Source organism: Homalodisca vitripennis, chromosome 7, assembly GCF_021130785.1.
Source record: "Homalodisca vitripennis isolate AUS2020 chromosome 7, UT_GWSS_2.1, whole genome shotgun sequence".
Lineage (NCBI taxonomy): Eukaryota > Metazoa > Arthropoda > Insecta > Hemiptera > Cicadellidae > Homalodisca > Homalodisca vitripennis.
Genome location: NC_060213.1, coordinates 61,462,769 through 61,487,581, shown reverse-complemented (window position 1 = coordinate 61,487,581; position 24,813 = coordinate 61,462,769).

Here is a 24,813-nt window from a genome sequence, read left to right as displayed (position 1 = left end):
ATTCTTCCATCTTGTATAAATGATTTGTATGTTTGAAGTCTTCTCTCTTTAGATTTTTAGCTAACTTTTCTATAGACGAGGCCATGAATCTGAACGTGTCTACAAACGAAAAACTTGATGAATTTTCTTGGCTTTTCACCTTCGAATTCATAGCCATATCCCAGAATTTTACAGAATAATTTATATATTTTTCATCGGTGTTTGCAATCAAAATCAACATTTCCATATTGTTTAGCCAATTTCTTTTATGTACAAATGAGTATCGTAATTTGACATATTGTGGCAGAAAACGGGAATATTCTGAGGAAATTTCAAATTTAGATTGCAACATGCATGAGCTGCGCCTCGAAACTTGCGGTTAAATGACAATGATCTCTCACTTTATTATAACTCTTATCTTTCCAACTATCAGGAGTAAAACCATACTGAATTGACCCAACATCATAAGCAGACCATTCACAGATATGACAAACGTTTGAATTTTGATACGAAATTTCTTCTTCTTCTTCTGTCAATTTCATAGGTTTCATGTTCTTAGAATTATATTTTTTTCGCTATGTATTTCGATAATTTATTGAGTTCTTCAAACAATTTTGTCGGGGACGTTTTTCAAATCTTCTTCATTTTTTGGCACGATAACATATCGGTTTGTACATGCGATTGGTCACATTCGACACTAAATATAGAGTAAAACCATAAGGAATGTGCCTCTGAATCTTGGTTGTAGTCGATCTTTGTGGATTGTTCTTGCATGTCGGAATTTTTTTCTAATATGCTCTCAAAGTCCATATAAATTACGTACGGATGGTTAAATTTCTTTTGATAATTAGTTAAAATTTAGTTGTTTTGAGCTGGAAATGGCATAATTGGCTTACAAACTTCATGATTTTTACAAATTTCTAAATGATCTGTTAAAATCTCCAGATTTGTAAAAATGGCTTAAACATCTTCTACACAAAAATTTTCTTTCTTTATGTTTAGACAACTGCGAAGAGAAACAAGCTTATTTAAATCGGTTATCAAAACATAATGAGATTTATCATCTTGTTTAACATACAATAAATCAATGTTTGTTTCAGCGTCATATTTTTCAGAAATTTGTAACGGAACAATGTTAATATTTTCATCAAAACTGTAGACATTGATAGACATTGTTGGATACTTATACTTGGAATTGTAGCTTCGTTTTTCAAATATTTGTATATCTTTCAGAGACATTGGATACTCAAAACCTGAAAATATATTTCGTCATTCACAAATTTTTCGTATTGCTTTACACGTTCACAGTCTCTTTCTGGTTTTTCAATATAGCACATCTTATTGAGTAAATAAAGCAAAAATCATCTCTATTTTTTATATTTATACAAGCTTTTTTTATCTTTGATATTCTTTGGTAAATCGATGTATGATCCTGCATTCATCATTTCGTGTTTGTTAAGGCTCAAAACTAGTTGTTTACAACTTTTAAAATGTCCATCCGGAACCTTTATTTGGATTATTCGTTTGTTCTCGATGTGTTAATTTATTAAATTGCTTAGTAATAAAGTCGTTTACGTCAAAGATTTCGTCTGCTTTGATAGTAAAATACATTAGACATGTTTGCGGTTCACCATTCACTAAAGTTCGTTCGTATTCACATTCCAAAGAGAGATAGCCCTTCATATTTTTAACATTTTCTTGAAATTTCTCGATTAAACTTTTAATTTCTGACCGCATAATTGAAAGATATTTGTAAATTGACATGGAATTGTCGTTCAAGTTTGTTAAAAATGTATTGCTTGAAAAGACCGTGTATTGAGGATAAAACTTCTACATCAATGATATTTTCGGATTTTACTTTAAGAGTTTTATCAATTTCTTCGATCATTTCAGACTTGGTTTTATCGTTAGTACCGATAGCCAACTTTTTCAGCTATTGAATGAAGTTTTTTCATCATTAAATAGGTCGAGATTTTTCTTTTCAACTTTGAAATTTCTCTTTAATTCACGTAATTTCTCAATATTAAACATGTTTTCGTGATCGGCAATTTTTATTTTCTCTAGCCCACTGTCTTAAATAATTTAGTTCATTATTGTAAATTTTGCTTGTTTTTTTCATGACTTTTAGAATTATAATGGCGATCAAAGTTTTTTCTTAAAATTTCTATTTTGCAGAACGGACATGATATTTTATCGCGCTCCATTTAGATAGAAAAATTTATTTAACTAAATGGTGCTTGTAAACCAACGATTGCGCCTCTCACGGCGTGATATCACTACGGATATGACGCAGGCGAAGCGATTATCGTGATGGTCGGTCTGTAGTAGCACACCTCGACTGTCATTGATACACACAGCGCAATCTTTCGGAACTAAAATGTCGGTAATGCAGATTTGCTTTTAAGAATAAAAATTGTGTTCCCGTTTACCTATTATAACATTTTTCTTTTTCAAAATGTTAGATAATTTTACCTATTTTAAATATGCGTACATTTTGTTACTTGTAATTTTCAAATTATATTTTTAATTAATTTCTTAAATTTTTTACTTCTCGATGGGGCTGTTGTATTGTGTTGCTGAGTATATATGTCCGCGAATTCGGTGTTTGGTCGGTTAGGAAGTTTACTTCTGAACTGTTTCAATGCGAGTGGCCATAGCGGAGAAACACCAAGTTCAGAAGTATTCAGATCGTATTCCGGAAACCATTTCTCTATCCGTATCTCGCTCTTCTCTCTCTCTCTAGCCTGAATATAGATCCTAGCCTATAAACGGCAGAAGTGATCGTGTCATAGGCATAAAAAGAGAGGGAGAGAGAAAGAGACAGAGGGAGGAGAAAAGGTCGACCGAGAAATGGTTTTGCACTTTTTGACTTTGAATTTTTTCTATTTAAATGGCTTTGAATTCTGTATCATTTAAGGAAAGTATCAACTGTTCTTTAAAATGTTTTGGTAATTCGTTGAACTCGTTAAAATTGTCTTTCTTTGTAAGTTTTTGAAATGCTAGAAACTGAAGAGAGCTTGGTGAGTTCATGTTGTTTATTTAGTAGAAAAGTTTTTTATTAAAGTACAGTATGTTTTTTAGTAAAAATGTTTTAAATTGATTAAATTTTTATTAAGATAAATCCTTTATTCGTAGCAGATTTGACAACATTTTACAAAGCACAGCTTAAGAAAGTAGAAGCAAACAGCTGTAGATTTGGTTAATTTTTCATTCCACAGAGTAGATAGTAATGTACCGATCGCTTTTGGAGACGAACGACTGTAGATTCGGTTAATTTTTCATTGAGATTTGCTGTGTTATTTCTCAGCTTCCTTTATGGTACATTGAACAGTATTTTACATTGCTTTTCGGTCGGCTCCGAAAGTGCGCCAGGAACCCCATATTACTATCTACTTATATATATATATATATATATATATATATATATATATAAATGCGAATGTTTGTTTGTATGTTCCGTTATAACTCTGGAACCAATGCACGAAACATTGTGAAATTTTGTACAGTGATTCTACACGTTCCTGGAAGTAACATAGGCATACTTTTAGAGAGGTGTCTGGTCCAGTTTAAATAGTTTATTTAATTAATTGTTTAATTATTATAAATTGTTGTTGATGTTGAAGTGTTTTATATTAGATCCGACAGACTGCGCTACGACACGTAATACAAAGCAAACTGATACTTAACAGCTGTTAATACTTTCAGCTGAAGTTCATCAAAGAGGCAGAAACATTTGTTTACATTTAAAATGTAGAAAATTTTTATTATAAAGTGCTTGATCAGTAGTGTAATGCAGGTTGCATAGAAGACGTCATTGCCTAATTTTAAATTCAGATTGCACCAATGATCAATAAACTGTCTAATGCAATGAAAATATTATTAAACGCTATTATGAAAACAACCTCATTGTACAAATCCGTGAATGTTTGCACATAAGGTAATAGAATTTAGTTACATTGAAGGTAAATGAAAAGAGCCGAAAGAAGACACTTTATGATCGAAATTGGGTTTCTTTGATACATTTTCTTGAAGGCACACTCCTAAATAATACTGGAAATATCTTAGACAGAAAATTAATTTTAAGAGACCAAATTTGATTCTTTATAACCTAATTAGTTTACCGAGATTCATCCATATACATTAATTGTTCTGAATAACTTATAAACACCTAGCAAAAACCACGAAAGATAGAGGCAGGAATGTGGTACATACCTTCATAATGCGCCCAAAAAGCTCACGAAGGAACGACTATCAATTATCTCAGCAATGTTTAGAATGTGATAGAAAAATAATTCAACGGGAAATTGCGTGCGGAGCCGCAAAAAATTATTGAAATGCGCAGCGAAGCGCGCCGGGTCTGCTAGTTTTTTTTTTTTTTTTTTTTTTTTTTTTTTTTTTTTTTTTTTTTTTTTTTTTTTTAGGGAGAGGCAGGAAAAATGCAATTACGCACACAGGTGGGCAGCCTGTAGTGTGGGACTCCCCTAAAAACGGGTTTACCCACTAAAAAATCTCGTCTACTCTTTAGGATTCTAACCTGGGATTGTTTATCACATTACTTCAGGCTAGGCCTAAATTTGCCGCTTAAGCCCGTGGGGCTCGCTCCTTATCCAGCCGCTCGGTCAAGGGATCTGGACCACTTCGCGGTCCAGATCGGGTTTCTTTTCCAGGAGGATGCCCCGGACGAACTGTGACAAACAATCCCAGTTCCCCTCATCCTCCATTATCTTTTCGCAGACCGTATCCACCGAAAAAAACCCCGAGTTTTCTTGTGGCCTCCAGGCGGGGCCTTTCCCAACGCGGACAGCGGAAAAAGGTGTGTTCCGCGTCGTCGGGAACGCCCGGGCAGTAGATGCAATCCGGTGAATCGGTCTTGCCCATCCGGTTCAGGTACGACTTGAAATAGCCGTGACCTGTCAGGAACTGCGTGAGGTAGTAATCCACCTCGCCATGCCGCCTTTCGACCCATGGTTGAACCTGCTCGATGAGTCGCGCAGTCCATCGTCCTCGGGTTTCGTGCTCCCAGCTGTGTTGCCACTGCTGGAAGTTTCGGGCACGCTCTTCGGATCTTGCTGAGTCCTTGCCGATCTCGCCTTGTCTCTGATAAATCGCCTTCCTCTCCCCTGCCAAGAGCTTGACAGGGATGACTCCGGCAACCACCAGGACGGCAGGCTCGGATACTGTCCGATAGGCGGAACACACCCGGAGCGCAGCTTGACGCCGAACCCGGGCCAGTCGCAACCTATAATATTCCTTGGTAAGAGCGTCTGCCCACACCTCTGCCCCATAAAGGAGTACGGACTGGACTGCGGACATCAATAACCGTCTTTTGCTGGACCGAGGACCCCCAGCATTGGCCATCAGCTTACTAAGATAAGAGACCACCTTAGCAGCCTTGTCCGCCGAACGGAAGATCTGGTCTCTCCAGCTTAATTTATTGTCCACCATGACTCCGAGGTACTTGGCGGCACGCGTTGACTGGACCACTTCCCTTACCACTCGCAACGGGACGACGGTGTCAATTCTCTTCTTTGTGAGAATCACGATCTCCGTCTTGCTCAGAGCAAGCGAAAGACCGTGATCGGACATCCAGGCGTTGACCACTCGCATGACCTGGTTCAACTTTAGCTGGGCCAGCTCAACGTTGCGTGCGGCGATGAGAGCCGCAACGTTATCGGCGTACCCAACTAAGACGGTTTCCTCTGGCATCTCGGATCTCAGGAGGCTGTCATAAGCGATATTCCAGAGATCCGGGCCGAGTATTGAACCCTGCGCGGCACCAGAGGTGACTTCCACCGTCCGCGCTCCGTCTCGAGTGTCATATATCAGACGCCTAGAACGGAGGTAGTCCTCGATGAGCCGCAACAGATACGTTGGAATTCGGAAGGTGTCACGAAGTGCATCCAACATATCGACCCATCTCGCCGAGTTGAAGGCATTCTTGATATCAAGCGTAACAAGAAGCACTACTCGGCGGGAGAAATGGTTGTGGCTCTCGGCTCTTTCAACTGCTTTCTGTACTTCCGTAATCGCGTCGATTGTTGATCGTCCCTTTCTGAAGCCGTGCTGACGAGGGCAAAGGTTCCCGACAGCTACCACGGCAGAAATCAGGCGGGAACGGATTAATTTTTCAAAAAGTTTTCCAGCCGTGTCCAGCATGCAGAGAGGTCTGTAGTACGACGGCAGCTCTGGATCACCTTTTCCCTTGCTAATAAGCACCAGCCTGGCGGTTTTCCAGGGAGATGGAAACACTCCTTCAACGAAGCAGGCATTGTACATTCTTAGCAACAACCCGGGATTGATGGTGAAAATCTTCTTCAGAGCCTCGCTGGGAATCCCGTCCGGGCCGGGAGCCTTGTTGCTCTTCAGGGTGAGAACGGAGGTTTCCAACTCCTCAATAGTAAAAAGCGGAACGCTCTCCACCCGTTCGAAGTCAACTACTATAGACCTCTGACTTGTTTGCGTGCGAGGGGACACAGGGGTGAGGGGGAAGTTCCGCTCCGCGATTGGGCCAAATAGGTCGTTGCCTAGCAACCGCACGTACTATTCATGATGTTTGTGTACGGCGCCACGGAAAGTCACTGCGCTAGCGCTGTTACACGCTCAGTAGCTACTAGTTAGTTGTGAGAATGGCGTCGGTGCGTAAAAGAGGACAGACTGTGCATAGTGAAGCAAGAGAAGTGATAAGGAGAGTGATAAGTAAGTGTGACGAAGAAGCGAGAACTGGTAATTTGCAGCACTTAATGAAACAGAGCAATTTGCGAGTCAAGAATTACACTGGTGTTTCTGTGAGGACAATTTCTAGCATTAGAAAGGAAGGAGATGCAGCTGGAGAGACACCTTTAACTACGCCTGGTAAGAAAAGGCCGTACTCGGAGGAGAAGAAATTTCATATGGATGATTTTGATAGAAGAGTCTTTCGAGATGTGGTGAGTGACTTTTATTTAGTGAGGAAGAAAGTGCCCACTGTTCCTAAACTGTTAATTTGCTTTAAAAGAAAAACTTGACTTCCCTTGGAAAGAAGAACCCCTACGAAGACTCCTGCACCAAATGGGATTTAAGTGGAACACGGTGTAACAAACTAAAGAAAAAATCTTATCGAGCGGCCAGACATAGTTAATTGGCGTGCTCGTTATTTGACAGATATCCAACGGTTTCGACATGAAAAAAAGACCAATATTTTACATTGATGAGACATGGGTGGACAACAATTTGACATTCGGGAAGTGCCTGGTGTGTTGACGAACACAAGTTCATCCAACAGACTGATTGTTGTAAACGCGGTTTCTACAGATGGATTTCTTAAAGGGGCTGCTTTAATTTTTAGGGTAGGTAAAGCGACGGGGGATTACCACGGACAAATGAATGGTAATAATTTTTGAGAAATGGGCTGAAGAAAAACTCCTGCCTAACCTTCCAGAAAAAAAGTGTTATTGTAATGGACAATGCACCCTATCATTGCCATCAAGAAAATAAGGCGCCAACAAAGTACGCTGTGAAAAAGGAAATGATAGACTGGCTGCAGAGTAACAACATACAATGCTCAGCAGAAAAGCATTGCTGATAGAAAAGCACAAACCTAAAGAAAAGGTGTATCGCATCGACGTGGCGTTGAAGAGGCGAGGCCATGCGGTTCTCAGATTACCACCCTACATGTGTGAATTAAACCAAATTGAGCTGGCCTGGGCTAAAATCAGGAGAGTGGTGAAAAGGAAACAACATAAGAGGATACCTGTCCACTAACGAAACTGGAAGAGGCAACACGAGAAGCGCAAAGTTCTGTTAGCAAGATCGACTGGGAAGGCTTCACAAACCACACCTTGAAGCTAGAACAACACTACTGGGAACATGACGGCTTTGATGGAAGATGCCATCGACAAATTCGTGATTGAGTTGGGGCGGAATGGACAGCAGTGACAGTGAAGTGTCAGATGACAGTGAGGAAGAAATATCTGACAGTGAACTGGCTCAAACCTCTTCCAAGTACAAGTGATGATTAAATTGTAAGTCGTAAAATAGCACATTATATATATATATTAGCAAAATTTCCTGCTGTTTATCCCTTTTTTATCTTAGAAATCAAATAGAATCAACTTCCTCAAATATCAACTTTTAACTAAACAATGTATTATGTATTCGGCAAATACCGTACTGTAAATTACCACTTCTCACTTCAGTATTTATAAAATATTTAACAAAAATACTCTGTTTATAATATTTTTTTAATTATACACCAACTATCATAATATATTATCAACATATTTATTATAATGTATTATCAATATATTTCATGTATTTCACAACTTATTCTGGTTTATGTTTACATAATAATAAAAGTTCAATTTGAAATTGTGTTTTCTATTGCCAATTACCAAGTATCAAGTGTTCATCATGAAGTTTACTCCAGAAATAAAACTATTTATTAAAAAAATAAATGTGTTGAATAGGCTACAAATAGTGTAATAGTGATATTATGATATGAAGAGGTATATTCAGAGGGTTGGGCTGTCAATGTTGACAGAACCGATGTTTTCGGTTGGGGTCGTAGACGGTGACGGAGAAGCGCCCCAGCAATGGCTGCCGCATTCCTCTCGCGCGCAATCAAGTCAGAGGTCTACAGTAGTGGTCGCTGTGGATGTACAGGAAATAGGGCAGTGACGATCCTCTCCATGGTGGCGCCCTCCATGATGGATGGTGGAGAGCGGGCGCCGAGTTTCTGGGTCACAACTTTGTAACCCAAACCCCAAGGATCGGAATCGACGTCGTCCCGAAGTTTCCTCCAGCTATTCGCCTTGCTCCTGTTGATAGCTCGGCGGAGAGACTTTCTCGCAGCTTTGTAGACATCCGACTTACGAACTCTATCTGCAGGAATTCTCGCTCTAGTGGCGGCACGTTTTGCTCTAAGGCATGTTCTTCTGAGCTCCGCAATCTCTTCAGTCCACCAGTAGACGGGTTGCTTGTCGCGGTGGAGTTTCCTTCGCGGCATAGACCGGTCACAGGCCGAGACAAAAAGTTCCATTGTGGATGTTACTAAAGCTTTGGCGCCAGCCTCACCAGGATTCGCCTGCGCTCCCCGAGAGATGACCTCGGTGAACTTGACCACGTCCAGTTTATTGGTGTTCCATCGGCGTGGCCCATCCCGGGATGCGGAAACTCTACGGTTTAAATCATGCAGATCAAAAAAAATGTACTGGTGGTCACTACCCGTGTAATCCTCCACCACCCTCCAGCCAGAGATCCTCGAAAGAAGAGACTCAGACGCGAAGGTTACGTCTCTCTGCCCGGGGCGCCTGAAAGTAGGCGTGTCGCCCTGGTTGAGGACGACGAGCCCGGCCCTGGCGATGAAGTCCAAGATGTATTTCCCCCGGGAGTTGGTAGAGGGCATACCCCACTCGACGGCCCTCGAGTTGAAATCACCGCCAACGACAACGTGCCCAGTGGTGCCGAGCACGCTCTCCTCCAAACGATCAATCTTGTCGCGGAAGTCTTGGATGGCCTCGTCTGGGGTGAGGTAGCAACTGAAGAAAGTTACATCCCTACACCTTATCCAGACGAATCCTCGGCCACGTCCGTGACTCCGCACCATGACTTCTTGTGAGTTCCGGGCCCAGAAAGCAGCAGTACCTAGACTATCTGGGATCCAAATGCCTGGGTCCCTGTCCCGATACTGCTCGCTGACTAGGAGCGCGTCGACACCGAGTTCTCGGGCGAGCTGATTTAGAAGATTATCAGCCCCCCAGGATCTTTGAAGATTGGCCTGTAGGATACGGATTATTGGCCTCTGCCTTTTGCCTGTTCGAGTGCGGATCTAAAAACACCGCACTGACCAGAACCAGGTAATTGACCAAGAGCATTCCCAGCAGAACCTGTCTCCTTGCAGAGGAAACAGGAGAGGCTCGAGGTGCAGTCTTTCTTCTTGTGGCCTTGGTCTCCGCACCGGAGGCAGTTGAAACTTCCCTCTGCAGGTACGGAAAGAGTGACCGAACGCTAGGTACCGGTAGCATCTTTGCACGACGACCCTTTGTTTGAGCCTGCAACTCACCCATCCGACTCTCAGGTGCTGGAGGCTAAGCAGCTTATTAGCGTGCTTCTCGCCCAATTCAGCAATTGCCATACGCTGCTGGCTCCGATTTGGTTTTGTCAACCAGACCTTGAGACCTCCCGTTTCTCCCGGTAGTTCTGGAAGCGCCTTCTTTAACGCTTTGATCACCTCGTCCTCTGTAGATAGAGCGTCTAGGTCTCGGATCTCCACTGAACATCTCGGTTGAAGGGTTCGAATTGAGCCTTTGTCACCAAGAGCGGTTTTGAGGGAAGCAGCAAAACCGTCCTTGTCCCTCGATTTTCCCAGTTCGAGGAGAACATCCCCGTTCTGGGTTCGTCGGATGGACTTGATTGTAGTCTCCGTCTCTTCCGGTTTCGCCTGGGTTTTAATCTGTCCTAGGACATCGGCGAAAGATCGCCCCTCTAAGGGTTTGATTAAAATCGCCTCAGCCCTAGGCTTCTTGAGCCTGGGTCGTGAAGGCTTCCTGGAAGTTTTGCTAGGGGTCTCCTTAACCGGTTCAGAGACTTGGACTTTCTTCTTCCCTTTTGCAGGCGTCTTTTTTGAGGCAGCCTCGGCGCGCTTTAGCTGTCTCCTCTCCTTTTTTGACAGGCGTCTCTCCCAGTTCCCCAAAGGTGTTTGCGGGGCGGGCCCCTGCGAGTTGAGAGGTGTCGATGGGATTGACGCTGGGATTAGAGCAGCTGCTGGTGCAGGAACCCCTACCGGAGCAGGAACTAAAGCAGCAGCCGGAACGTCCTCAGTCTGTGTGGAAGCAGAGAAGAAGACTGGATTCGGCGCTGGATCCAATTCCCTAAGCTCAGGGCTTCGCCGGTTTCCCTTCAGAACGAATAAATCTTTCGCCGGGTCTGCTAGTAATATATATGGCTGCACTAGCAATTGTCACAAACATCATTACATCTACCTTATTTCATTTTTTATAAATCTCGTTCTTTAAAAAAAGACTACATTTTTATTACTTATCATATAAAAAATTATTTTCTACAGAACGTCAAATCAAACTGACATAACCAAAGGTACTCGTATATGCTTGATCCGTTGGCGCTCCAAAGATGGTTACGAGTCATCCCTTCCATTCCAGACAATCTCAAATGAATAAATTAGTTATGTTATAAGGGATAAGATTCCTTAAGATTCGTACTACAGGTTGGGGCCTCTGGCTACAAACAGGCAGACTGAGCATACATTCAGAGCGCCAACTTCTGGGGGGCGCTGGAATAAGGTTTTTTTCTGGATAGGAGCAATTATGTTACTTATTAGATAGATATGAAACAAAAAGTTCCACACAACGTAAAATAATATTCAATGTAGAACTGTAAATATAACAAAAGATAAAAATATTCAATATTGTAAACTGTGTGTAAACATGAAATACTTCTGTGTGTTGACAGCTCAGGTACTGGAACCAGAGATGCCAGTCGGTGGATTTGGATTTACTGCAATTCCGGTGCATGTGTGTCACCATGTGATGGTGTCATCACCTTGTCAATTTTTTCTTCTGTTGGTTGTTTAGACGACTGTAGTCGTATTCAAAATATTGTTTTCTTGTTTATATTACAAGATGCTCTGCGGTGATTAGAAAATTATCCTGCATTTTTCAGTGTCTTTAAATGTACTGTAATTGAGATATCTTTGAACTGTGGATTGTGCCCCATTCGTCATTTAATAATGAGTAAAAATTGAATGAATCAGAATTTAGGAAGCTACCAAGAAGCAAATTGATGAATAAGAGGTCTTATAGAAAGTGTCTAAAATTACACCGTTCTGAACACAAAGTTCTAAATCCTTGGGATATCCTAGGAACACAAAGGGACATCCTTGTAGATTCCCTCTCTCGCGAGTTTAAAAACTGTTAAAACTACATTTTTTTAGTTCTCTTAGGACAAAAAGCTTATAAATTGCACTTTGTCCTATAAGAACCTTAGCGCTGCTTCCGGAGTGACAGGATATTCTGGATAGGTAAGGTTAGGGGGTAGGGGCCGCCTCCTATCGAGATCCATGAGGAAGGATTAGGGCACTGATCTCAAATTCATGTCTCCTCGGAAGAACCAGCCCCTCCAGTCAAAGCAGGCAGGGGGTGGCACACCCTTGTTGATGCTAGCAAGAACCTCTGAGGTTAGGGAACAAACCCCACCAGCTCTAACAGTCATCTCTTGCAGTAGACTAGGCCAATCGAATTGCCCTTGCACCCCAGAATCTCGACATTTGCGATTAGTGATGTGCCGCTCCTGAACATCCATAAGGCTGCTCAGATTTAAGTGACACATCGGTTTTTGTTGTGCCCAGTGATAGGTAGTTACAACTATCGTACATATCCCAATAATGAATTAATTCGGATATGGTTGAATTTAAAAATTGACAAAGAACACAACATGCTTCTGGTGAGCACATTATTTCGGGGTCAAAAGTTGAAGACGAGTTAACCTTTATCTGTAACATAAATGGCCCTGTCCATACAGGTATACCACTTTGCCCTCAACTGTTAACTTTATTGCTAAAAACCTCCCAAAACGATTTTCACGATCCAAGCGTATTTATCATATTGCAAAACTATTTATACGTATACTATCCAAAGGGAATCCAGTGTTAGGGATTAGTTGCTCGTCTCTCAGACGTTTGGAAAGGTCTGTTGTGTTCCATGATGCTTGTTTCAACCTTTGAACGAGGAAACTGGATTTTATCCAGGTTTAATGGTTGGAAACATAGAAATGGGTTGATTGACCAACGTGAACATTCAGCAGACTATCGTTCTAACATGTTCTGAATCTATGAATATGGACGAAACAGATAGCAAAAATAAATACACCACTTAAAACCCAAAATGAGCACGAAGTGGATTAATTGGAACAGAATTGCATATGTTGAAAAATTTCTCTCAGAGGTTACTTTTCTAGGACTACAATACAATTTTAAATAATGATTCTAAGGAACTTTTATAGGATGTCTTGAATTAATAAGCGAATTCGACCCTTGTCTTGTGCAATGACAAGGACAAACAATTGTCAAACATATAAATCCAAACTTTTAACTGTTTCACATATGTTATGGCAAATTGTCTACTGAAAACTATGATAGAGGATGACAGATATTCTCGTTACTATGGTCTGAACGTTTATTCTAGCCTTGATTGTTTACGCGCACACCAATTGTTATTAGTACGAGTACGCGCTAAGGTAACGTCAGGTATTCATGCATTGCGCATCTTGTCAAAAACGTATTCTCCGGAAGACTTACGAGTGGCCTATTTTGGCCTTGTTTATTCTCACCTTTCATACGAAATTTTACTTTAGGGAAGCTGTTCCCAAGAACAATTTTGAGTTCTCAGACTTCAGAATAAAACGGTCAGAATTCTTTCTGGGTTAAACTACAAAGAGTCGTGTAGAGATGCTTTCACGGAGCTTGGGTTGCTGACATTACTCTGCCTCTATATTCTTGAAGTGGTATTACACTACATTTCACTGTGCACTTTAGTGCAGGGCAGGGAGGTCCACAATTATGGGACCAGAGGCAGGGATATCTTACGTCTTCAGCAACACAGAACTGTTTCTTTTGCGGACCTTCCCAATCAAGTTGGCGTCAAATTAATTAACGGGCTCCCTGAAGAGCTTAAACGCACTGAAAATGTTAGTCATTACATAGCTCAGTTGAAACACCTTTTGGTGTAAAATGCGTTTTATTCTGTCGATGAATTCCTGACATGCCGCTGGGATAATTAGTCTCTAATTTATGTGCGGGTCTGACGGTCCTAATAGTACTGAATGAGAAAAAGAATGATCGCTTTTGTATTTTTGAATGTATGTGTGAATGCCTTAGCTTTAGGAGTTACAAAATGATGCTTGCAATACAATGTACATAATATTGTCAAACTCCAATAAAGATTATTATTATTATTAGTTGTGAGCTACGTTTGCCTCAAATATGCTAAGCCAAAGGAATGTTTTCTTACGTTTCCCGATGGAATACAAAAAACTGTTTCTAAGAGACTGTTGAAGTCCAATTTTAGAATTAGGCCTGGATAGTAAGATTTGGTGAGGCAAAGCTGTGACAAAGCGGCAAATATCTCCGAAGTCTATTCAGACCTACATGCTAAAGTCAAACAATACCTTTTGCTGAGTTTGTCCCTTGTGCACTTTGTCCCCCCCTAACTCAGTCAACCTAGTTAGTTATGTTGCTGAAGAAAGCTGCACTCAAGCTGTTATGTGTATTTTTATATTTTCTTGAATCTTCCAAACAATTTTTACTATTTCTAATTCAACTTATACATAGGATAATTGATGACACTTTAAGAGAAAAATAAAGCTCCTTTTTAGAAATAATAATCAGATAAAAAATGGTCAGCGAGAGCCGATGGACTAGAAAAGAAGTTTGAAAACTTCAAAAGAGCTCTGTAAGATCCTGAAGATCCTATAAAGTCAGCAGGTATTTGCAAAGTGAATACCTGAACGTCGTAACAGCTAAGAAACAGTTTCACACCTTGGAGAGTTCTTGAATGAAAGAAAGACGAACAAGCGTCTATAAGATCGGTTGCAAGTTGAATCTCCCTACAAAACAACAAACGGATGAAATCATCGTGATACATTGGCAGATGCGTATTAAAGATGACCAAACATTCCCGGAAAATTCGTTTTTCAAATTACAACTCCATCTACGTTACAATTTTTGACCATCCAATATATGTAACTAGGTGAAAACGGCTTATGAACAATTACCCAACAAGTTTGAAATACTTTTTAAACTCACAAAAATAATCGCTGAAGAGGTCCTATCACGCAGACTGTAAATAAGTTCTGTGAATAACATCTGAATGAAATCAAAATGTAAATGTATGAGAAGAATACTGTTGTGTAGTACTTTACATTTATGAGTAAATCACCAATATTATCTGAAAACGAATTTTTCTAATCTAGAATTTCTATGGTTTTTTTTTCAGTCATCAAATCGGTTGTCAAACACTAACTTTTTTGATACTATAAAGTTGAAAGCCATGAACAATGTTTGATTTAAAACTATTTTGTAGATTTTTAAATCCCACTTTTAAAATAGTAATGTTGGTTTTGAGTGTAATCAATATTATTAAAGGCTACGCCAAGGAATTATATAATGTATGATCTGGACAGATACAAACATAATATAAGAACGTATTTGCTTACTATGTCGTAGTGTTAAAACCATACTACTCAGAAATGGAGTGTCAGTAGACCATGGTGCCAGGTCGTCATTCATTTTAGTCCGGGTCTGCTATTTTATCGTACACGTAATACGATAAGTTAAATCTAATGTAGAAGCTCGATCTATAACAAGTTTGGATTTATGATCTTATGATTTATTTATGAATGCCTGGTGATAGAAGAGAGACAGAAATGATTGGCAAAACTGTTTCTCGTATTTCATCCTCTATTTTAAAGCAAAAGATGGTTGGAGCGGTGTTCCTCAACACTGTACGCCCGTTAAGGATCCATTAATATCCTACTACACCCTACATGTTCTGGCCTCAACATACGTGTTCTATTAACATGTCCTCAACGAAGAGTATAGCCTCGCGCGCACTACGACGGAACGGACGGAACGGAAGGACACGACAGAATTTTTCAAATATGAATAGTATTGATTGTTATGGAGATTCGCGCACTTGGACGGACGGGACGGAAGAGACGCGTTGGACGCGTCGGACGTCAGTCAGATTATCTGAGGAAAAGAACTTTTGAACAAATTCTGCGCGTCGGCTCCGTCGGCGACGTCGGGTCCGTCCCGTCCGGTGTTGTAAGCGCACACACCTCAGACGGAACGGAAGGAAATTTTCTCTATTCCAGCTATATCTTCTGAGCCAAAATGGATGTCTCCAAGTTAATTTCTCTTGTTCAAAACTACACCGAGCTTTACAACATGCGTCATCCTGAATATTTTAACGTCAATAGAAGAGAGAATTGTTGGGAAGAAATCGGTGACGATGAAAAAACTTTTCATAGTCTTCTATCAAATCTGGGAATAACGTATGAAACTCCCCCAAAGCTAACCTTTTAGTGTTTATGTTATGTACCCAAAACCTGGCTATTCTTCGTCTTCTCTCTGCCTCTTCTTCTTCTATTACGAATGCAGCAACAATAATTAATTCTTCATCTAAACACTGAAGCATCTTTGACATGTTTTAACACAGACTGAGAACTTAAAACACCCAAGACGAGTCTGGCGTGGCGCGGCGGTTCCGTCCTAATGCGCGCACCCCATCTTAAAATTTCCCGTCGTCCGTTCTGTCGTTTCCATCCGGTCCGTCCGTTCCGTCGTAGTGCGCGCGAGGCTTAAGAGTTACGGACAGGTTGATTGCCGGACGAAGAAGATTGGCCAGTGGCGTAGTTACCTTGGGTGGCACCCGGTGCGGAAGTTGGTGGTGTCACCCCCATCGGAAGTAAAAAGCAATACATTTTATATAAAGGTCATGGATATAATATATTTTTTTCTTTTATTATCTATCACTATACACTATACACGTATTATAATTCACGCCAACCAAACACAACACACTTCACGAAACAAATGATAAATGTTGCTACTGAAACGTCAAAGATTGCGAATATGGGACGGGGAAGGTGTTTTTTTGTACATTGTTCTTAAAGTTGAGAGACCGAGTGGGTGTCACCCCAAAAAAGGTGACACGGTGCGGTCCGCCCCCACCGCCCCCCTTCCCTTTGCTACGCCACTGAGATTGGCTGTGGTGTTGGAAATAGTTTGAATACTTAATAGCACTTAAACAGTTTTTAGAAGTGTGGTAAAATCTGTTATACTTCTAACGCAGAGTTGGAGTTTACACTTACGGCTCTATATGACAAGTATACACACTTAGAGCCTATCTTTCGATTGTTATAAGAGCAGTGTTGTGTTGGTCTAAACCCTCCTTGTTAGAAACCTGCTTTGTTTTACTCGTAGTGAAAGCATGTCTATTTCATTACAAAATAGGAAATCGCCTGATAATCGTTCTTCAGAAATTTATCAGCATAACGAACCAATCCAATTTATTTGTAATTGGAAATATTGAATAAACACAATTTTAATATACTTTTATGTTATTGTTTTTCTTGCAAAACTAGAATACTAATGAACCAGTGTTATTATTCAACAACACCTTGGAATATTATTATCATAAAATTACTTCCCAACGGGTGCATGTGTTTACCTGTGGATGGTATGTTTTCAACGTAAACAAAACGTTGTTCTACGTCGTACACGCTTGGAGTAACTGATTTATTATCATTAGCCACATTGGGCTTGTGAGGGAGATTTGTGGAATATATGGCCATTATCTAAATTGGACTGACTTATTTCAATGTTTTAATAAAATTACTTGCTGTTGCTTTAACATTTTCTCTGTTTTTTATTCTTTTACTCGACCTTATTATACATAAAAGAATGTAATACGTGTCTATTGAAATTTCCTTGTCTTTGAAATGGATTTCATCTTGCTTATCCACTCCGCCTCATGAATTTCTCTATTTGATATGTATAATATTGAAAAATTGTTCATCCAGTATTCACCAACGTTATTTTAGTCGTTGCTTTTAGAAAAATGTCATTTGGTAAAATATTAAAAATAATAAAAGCAATAAAAAACAACCTAATTTAAGTTACACGCAAAAATAATCGTGTGGGTCTGAAAATATTAAAATTATGTTATATGAACAAATCAAAATTACAGAATGACTCCTGCATTAAAACAAGTATGTGTATGTGTTTATTAAAAAATAAACTGAAAATTATGGTCAATTAAGAACAATTTAAGGAACATTTTTTTATTCTAAAAGTTATTTTATTCATCAAACTTCAAATGGATTTGAATCAACTTATAAATTTAGAAAATTTAAAGCGGTTGGAAATTTATCTCATTTCGGATTGGAAATCTTTGAAAATGGAAATTTTCCTACCTATAAAGATGGATTTGACATTAGTTTTATAAGAGCTGAAGATGTTACGATATTGAAAACAAAAACTGGAAATGATATGCCAGTTGGTGGAAACATTACAATGAACGAATTTTTATTAGAGTTCCAGTGATTGGTTACAAAACAACAAGTTAAATTTAATTGATTAATGAGAGTACAAAATCTCAAAATATTATGTTTTCAATATTGGACAAAAAGGAAGTTCTGAAAAAAAATTATTCATTCGGTATTACAATTATTTATAGAAATATAATCAATTATTGGTATTCAAACAGATAGACAAAACAACCAAGAAAAGAATTCCTTCAACATTCAATAGGTTGAACGTACAAAATAGCATTGAGCATAATAGGTTGGGGTTCAATAGGTTGAGCTTAAGACTGCGAGGTTCTTATCATCCAGATGAATTACAAATTTTAAACATTTCCTGAGACCTTTTTTAGAACTATTTATCAGGTGTGTCAAATTTTTACGTAAGTTTAATGCCACCATAAGGAAATGTATTACAATCCCAAATAATTTATAGGAAATAATCCAATTTGTGTATTTATTATTATTGTGACCACTTTTATTCAGTTATGTGGGTCTGATGGTGTGTTCCTTAAGCTTGAAAGGCCTGACGAAAATAAAAAGTATATTATTGGAGTGTTTGCTTTTTAATTTATAAATAATACCAATAAGAAAAGGGCTTCTAGAATGTAAAATACCATTAATTAACTATTATTTATCAGTATTTTATTTTTGATCGTACATAACATAATTTGAACGCATTCAACTCTACCCCCTATGGTGGACAAATCGTGATCCACGGGAGGAAAGGGCTATTCGTAAGCGGGTGCCATCGCCGATGAAGATCTTTAAAGGATAGGATTTATAGTTTGTTGAAAATAATCAATTATTTTACTGAACTTTTTAAATATGCAATTATCAACAATGGAACGTATTAACAATTTTTGCTGTAACCATGATTACGCTGTCAAACGGCAAATACCTCTACTACAAAATGGAGGTGGATTTAAATAATCCGTATATCTTTTATCCGCTTTTTATTATAGGAATTATTTTGGACGTTGGCATCATATACAAAATCATTACTATCTGTGTGCCCTACTATTTAAATTGTAACTCCGAGGAGGACGTGTTTTCAAAGCCCCGCTACTCAGCCAAATCTTCAGAAAGTGTCTATCCAGAGACAACACCCTTTCTGAGCAGGACTTCAACAAGAATCAGCTCTTCGGAAAGTTCTGAAGAAGAAGAATACCTGCCTAAATTAAGGGAATCCACAACTAAATCTGACTCTGCTCTTGCAGAGCGCACTCCGCCAAATTTGCCATACAGGGTAAAAACCCCATCAACGTCTTCCATTGAAACAGTGTCCTATGATCGGGACTCATGTACAATTGAGATTCCTGAGGAACATTAAATTACAAACAGAACAGAAGATCGACAGCAGACCTGCCACCAACAACACCTACAAGATTGCGCTGTCTACACCTGGGTCTACAACTTTAGAGGACTCTACCCCCGCAGCGGACATCATCCTGGCGCAGACCGTCGGGGCGTGGACTCTGCGGGAGCTACCCTAAGGAACCCTCTTAAGGAGAGACTACAGGATCCGCAGACGGCACTGTACACACGTGGGGCTCTACATACTGTTAACTATATTGTTGTTTTCAAGTTTTGTTTTTTGTCTTTAAATTCCAAATAAAACACAAAAATAACACAACTTTTTCCTTTATTAATAATCAGTCCACAGTAAGAAAGGCAAAGACCTCATACAATGAACGAAGGCCATAAGCTTAGAGAACATGGAGTAATGACACAATTAACATTCCAGTTAGTTATATGGTCAATATCATGCATCTCACTTCCTAATCAATTACAATTAATTATTCATTTGACAAAATTTGACAAGTACTGTTAAACAATTTAAATTAAACTAAACATTTATTTTCTTATAACAGCTTATTACATTAGCTCAAAGAGACACTATAAAAGAATACATGATTAAACTAGGTTAAAATCTATTAAGTACATCATCTTTTAAGTATTTTGGTGCTGAGATTGTTCTACCAGATCTTGTACAATCCTTAGTTTAAAAATGACACTTTACTGGGCTTGTTAGATTTTAAGAAGTAATTTCAGAAGAAGTTAGTAATAAGTTTTTACTAATTGAAACTGCTTTTTCAGCAAGACCATTATTTTGTGCACGATTCAGACTACTGGTTATAGGTTCAAAATTTCAATCGTTAACCTTTGAAATTCCTGGCTATTTACTGAACGGGATATTAGACATAAGAATGTAGGGTGAGCCAAATCTAGAAAACATTGTTTTAAGCTTCTCAATTTTGAACTTGCAGATTTAGAATTGTAGTTTCCTAGTTCAATCCAATTAGAATATGCATAAACAACTGTCATAAGTTATTCCAGCAAAATCAAATAAGTCACAAGATATTCTGCCTACTCTGTTGTGGGAAACTTTACAAAGCTTCTTTACAGTTTTTGAATCTAAACCTTTCACATAACTTGTAGGCTAACACAAGCTTTTCTAATTGAGAACTCATACCAACCCAAAAAATAAACTACGTGCTCTAGCTTTACTTTAGTTTAAACCCAAGTCAGCTTAATGGACAAGATTTAACATAAAATAATAAGCCTTTTTCATTCAAGTTATTTTCTAACCTTAAAATATTTTTTTTTTCTTTCCAAGACAGTAATGTATTATGCTAACGCCACCCTTCATCTGCATAAGTAACATTTTCTTGCAACATATGGTCTTGTTTCGTTGTATCCCTAAATTTTTATTTTGTAACCTCTGACATAGCAACCTGCTTATTTAAGCTATGGATAACATCGTGTTCGTCATCGACTTTCTCACCTTTAGTATATCTCGACAATATTTCGGCTATTACATTACTTTCACCTAGAAGGTACTTGACACTAACATCATAACTTCAACTTGAACTTTTGTAGCCTACCTGAGACATTATGCATACCTTTGTAGATCATGCCCATAAGGGGCTTATGATTACTATACATAGTGACATGATTACCACATATGGAGTTGTGAAACGTAGTAACTGCAAAACACAAAAAATACATTTCCTTATCAATAATAGTGTATATTAATTTACCACCAGATAATGCATTTCAATATAAAGGTAAAGGCATGTTACTTTAAATTAGGTAATAGACTTTCATGGAAACTTTAAGATCACACATTTTTAAAGTTGCGGTTTCTTTGATCTTGTGTGTCAGGTTATGGAAGGCTTTACTATGATCTTCAGTCCACAGCCAATCAACATTATTCGTAAGCAACTGCCTTAAGGGCGGTGTTACTTCTGTCATACTTGGAACAAACTTACAAAAGAAATTTACAAAACGAAAATTCTCTCTCTCTCCTCGTCCTTACTTACGTTACACTGCAATTTATTTTCATGAAATTTCACATTACACTCTAGTTCTCTGTGTTAGTTTCACCAAAACTTGGTTTAAAGTTGGATAAGTCTTTCTTGAAGACTTTGATCTCGAACACCGATCACAATTCTGTCTCTTATTAATGTGCCTCTTCTTGAAAGTCACATAACTCCACCTATTTCTGAAGGTCAGTGACGAAATGATCAATATCAATCTTCAATTTTAAATTTCTATAGCTTCATCCCCAATGCAATTTGAAAGCATTGCCACTTAGATCTCCTCCGTTTGCTTGTAATTTCCAGCCGCTTTTAAATAGTTTTCAAATTTCTGTTTCAACATCTTCCACTTATTCTAACTACATTCTAACTCGTGGACTGGAAAAATTTCATTCCTCTCTGTCTGCCCGCAAGATATATCGAAATCAAACTCACCTATTTACTTGTTTTGCATGAAGCTTCATTTTTATGCGACCAACACTGAGTTCGATGATGGTGCATTTCTTTCATTGGATTTTGATGAGCGTTTGCGAATATTTTTACATTTGTCTTATAATTAACCATGATGACAATGAGAAAGTAGCAGAACAAATAAATTTGCAAACAAACTGAATATAACCATATGATGTTTCAACATGTGACACTTATTCACAGAGGTAAAATAAAAAATAATAGAGTGGAGAGTCAGTGTTATAAATTGGTGACAAAGGTATGCCTATGGTATATCTAACAAGTGTGCGCTGAAATCAAAACACACACATACACACACACACACACACACACACACACACACACACACACACACACACACACACACCGTAGCTCATCAAAACGTGTTGTATTATTATTTGAACACTGCTATGAAACTAGCTTAGTGAAAAAATATGAATATACCGTGCGGCAAGATATCTCTAGAAAGATATAATCTGTAAACCTTTAATTATGTATGAAACTTAATTTCTCTTAGATAGGAATGAGTTCTATGATTGTGCATTTCACAACAATGGAATACTTTTTAACTATAATCATGAATGTGTATTTATTAAAATCATATTTAGCTTTCAAATGCAATTCTACATAAATCATAAATAATAATAAGATAGACTTGAAACAGAACTTTAGCCACTCTTTTTATTCAATATATATATATATATATATATATATATATATATATATATATATATATATATATATCATTAAATCAAACAGAGAACCAAAAAGTGGACTGTGATGTGTGGAATTTAATTGTATAATAAACTAATTCAAATTATTAACAAGATTTCATTAACCGTATTTTATTGGAAAATACTCTATTACTAATATCAGTATTAAAAATCCCCAATTAAGACATTAGTACATAGGCTACATGTAACAAGTCTGCAAGTACGAAAGCATTCTGTCTTGTGACCTATCTTTGGGGATATGCAGCATACAAAACATACTCTGGGGTTTTTACACTACACAGCATGAGCAATACAAATTAATCTATAACTCAACCACTTTCTTCAAAGTCCAACCTCATTTCGGTTTATTGGTCTAGGGCGCGGATACCCTGACACATATTAATAGAATTTTTGTGCTACAAAAACTAGCCATTCGTGTTCTTGCGGGCCTACAAGTGCACTCAAAGAATTAATTTTTAACTCTATCATCACTATACATTTTTTAAACTGTTATGCTTGCAAAATTCAATTGTGTGTCAGTCATTGATGGTTTCGCGGTTCTAGACACAACACTCCCATCCCGTGTGAACCTCCGACAGACACCGAACCAGTCTACTTTGGCTGCAGGTTTGACTCTTAATGTCCGCGCCAGGTTATTTTGGAGACTTTCTGATTGCCTAAAGTACATCCAAAACAAATCTGAATCCAAGCTAAAATTGAGGGAGCACTTGGCGGGGTGTGTTTTTACTCAGTGGGAGAGGTTTTAGCGTAAATGTATTACGTCTACGCTTTAAAATGATTCTCTTAATTGGATTCCTCTGTTTAGGATGATATTTTTACATTGGATAAATCAAAGACCTTTGTTATTTTTAACTGTTGACCTTTTTACAACTGCAGGATATTGACATTGCCATAAAACTTGTAGTTGCCATACGACAATACTTATATTTGTATTTGTATACCGGAATTGGGTGTTTAACTCAGCTGCGCGAAACAGGAGTGTTCGGGGTGATGATTGTATTATTATATATATTTTAAATTAAATGTTTAAATCAGCCTTTGTTTAAAACACGGTTATAAGAACAACTAAGTTACCGTAGCCTATTATAAAAAATAAGTTCAATTAATCTTAACACATTTAACAAATCAAATAATTATGAAAATTTACCTTGCCTGTGAGTGCCAAATGAGAAAGCAGGTCTTTTGTTGGTCCATCAGATGAGGTACAAAAACACGCTTCACATCTCTTTACTTTCAGTGGCATTATATATTATTTTAGTACGACAACGTCCATAATTGTATTTGTTTTAGTTCTTTAACTCATAACTTAGTTGATTTTTGTACTTTTTATGTACATTTTTTGGTACTTTGGGATTATACCGACCACACCCAGACATGAATCGTTATTTCATATTTCGTTTCTACTGATTACTAGATTAGCGTAGAACAATATTTCGTCCATATAAAACAGGAATTGTCTTATCGCAAACCCCTCCCCATCCTCAGACAGAGGTCAAAGTCGAGCGTCTAGTAGATAACGTGATTGCAGAGTCTCGCCGCCCGTTCAGCTGGTGCATCGCTTTGTTGTACTTCCGTGTTTTACCTCTACATTTCTCCAAACACAAAAATTCAACAAAAACAAACATTTACCAAACTAAACTCTTTATTAAAAAAACACTAAAAACTTGTTTTTATTCTTGATCACATTCCGCCACCCAAAATGCGAGTGCCTCCGGCCATCAGCGCGGGCATTGGCAGCACCTTCGGTGCTGCCAATGCCCGCGCTGATGTCGACGAAAGAAAAACATCCCTCGAGATAGTACCTATCAGTAAAATATCAAATTCTAGAGGGGCTAATCAGAAATATAAATTGAATTGTAATGGAAAGGCAATTATGTACCGTGCAAATCACGTGATGCCGCGCGGCCTGCCGAAATCAGGATTCTCGAGAAAGATAAGATAACAGCGATCACAATACCTGGAAATGCTTGTAAGTTTGTAATTTTGTAATTGAAGAGTTGTTTTTTCGTTCTATCATGTTTGTTTCTATAAATTTCTATTTTTGTGTTCTTCATACTAGTGTGGTCGGTATAATCCCAAAGTACCCATTTTTTTTACTTACTGTAGCAAAAGTTATTATCAGTGGATTTTAATAAAAAAATCATTAATTAAGATGAAAATGTGATATTCGAACAATGTAAACACAAACAATTGTAAAAACGCAATAGTACCAAGTTCGTAATAATTTATTATCAGCTGATTTTGCCAATCAA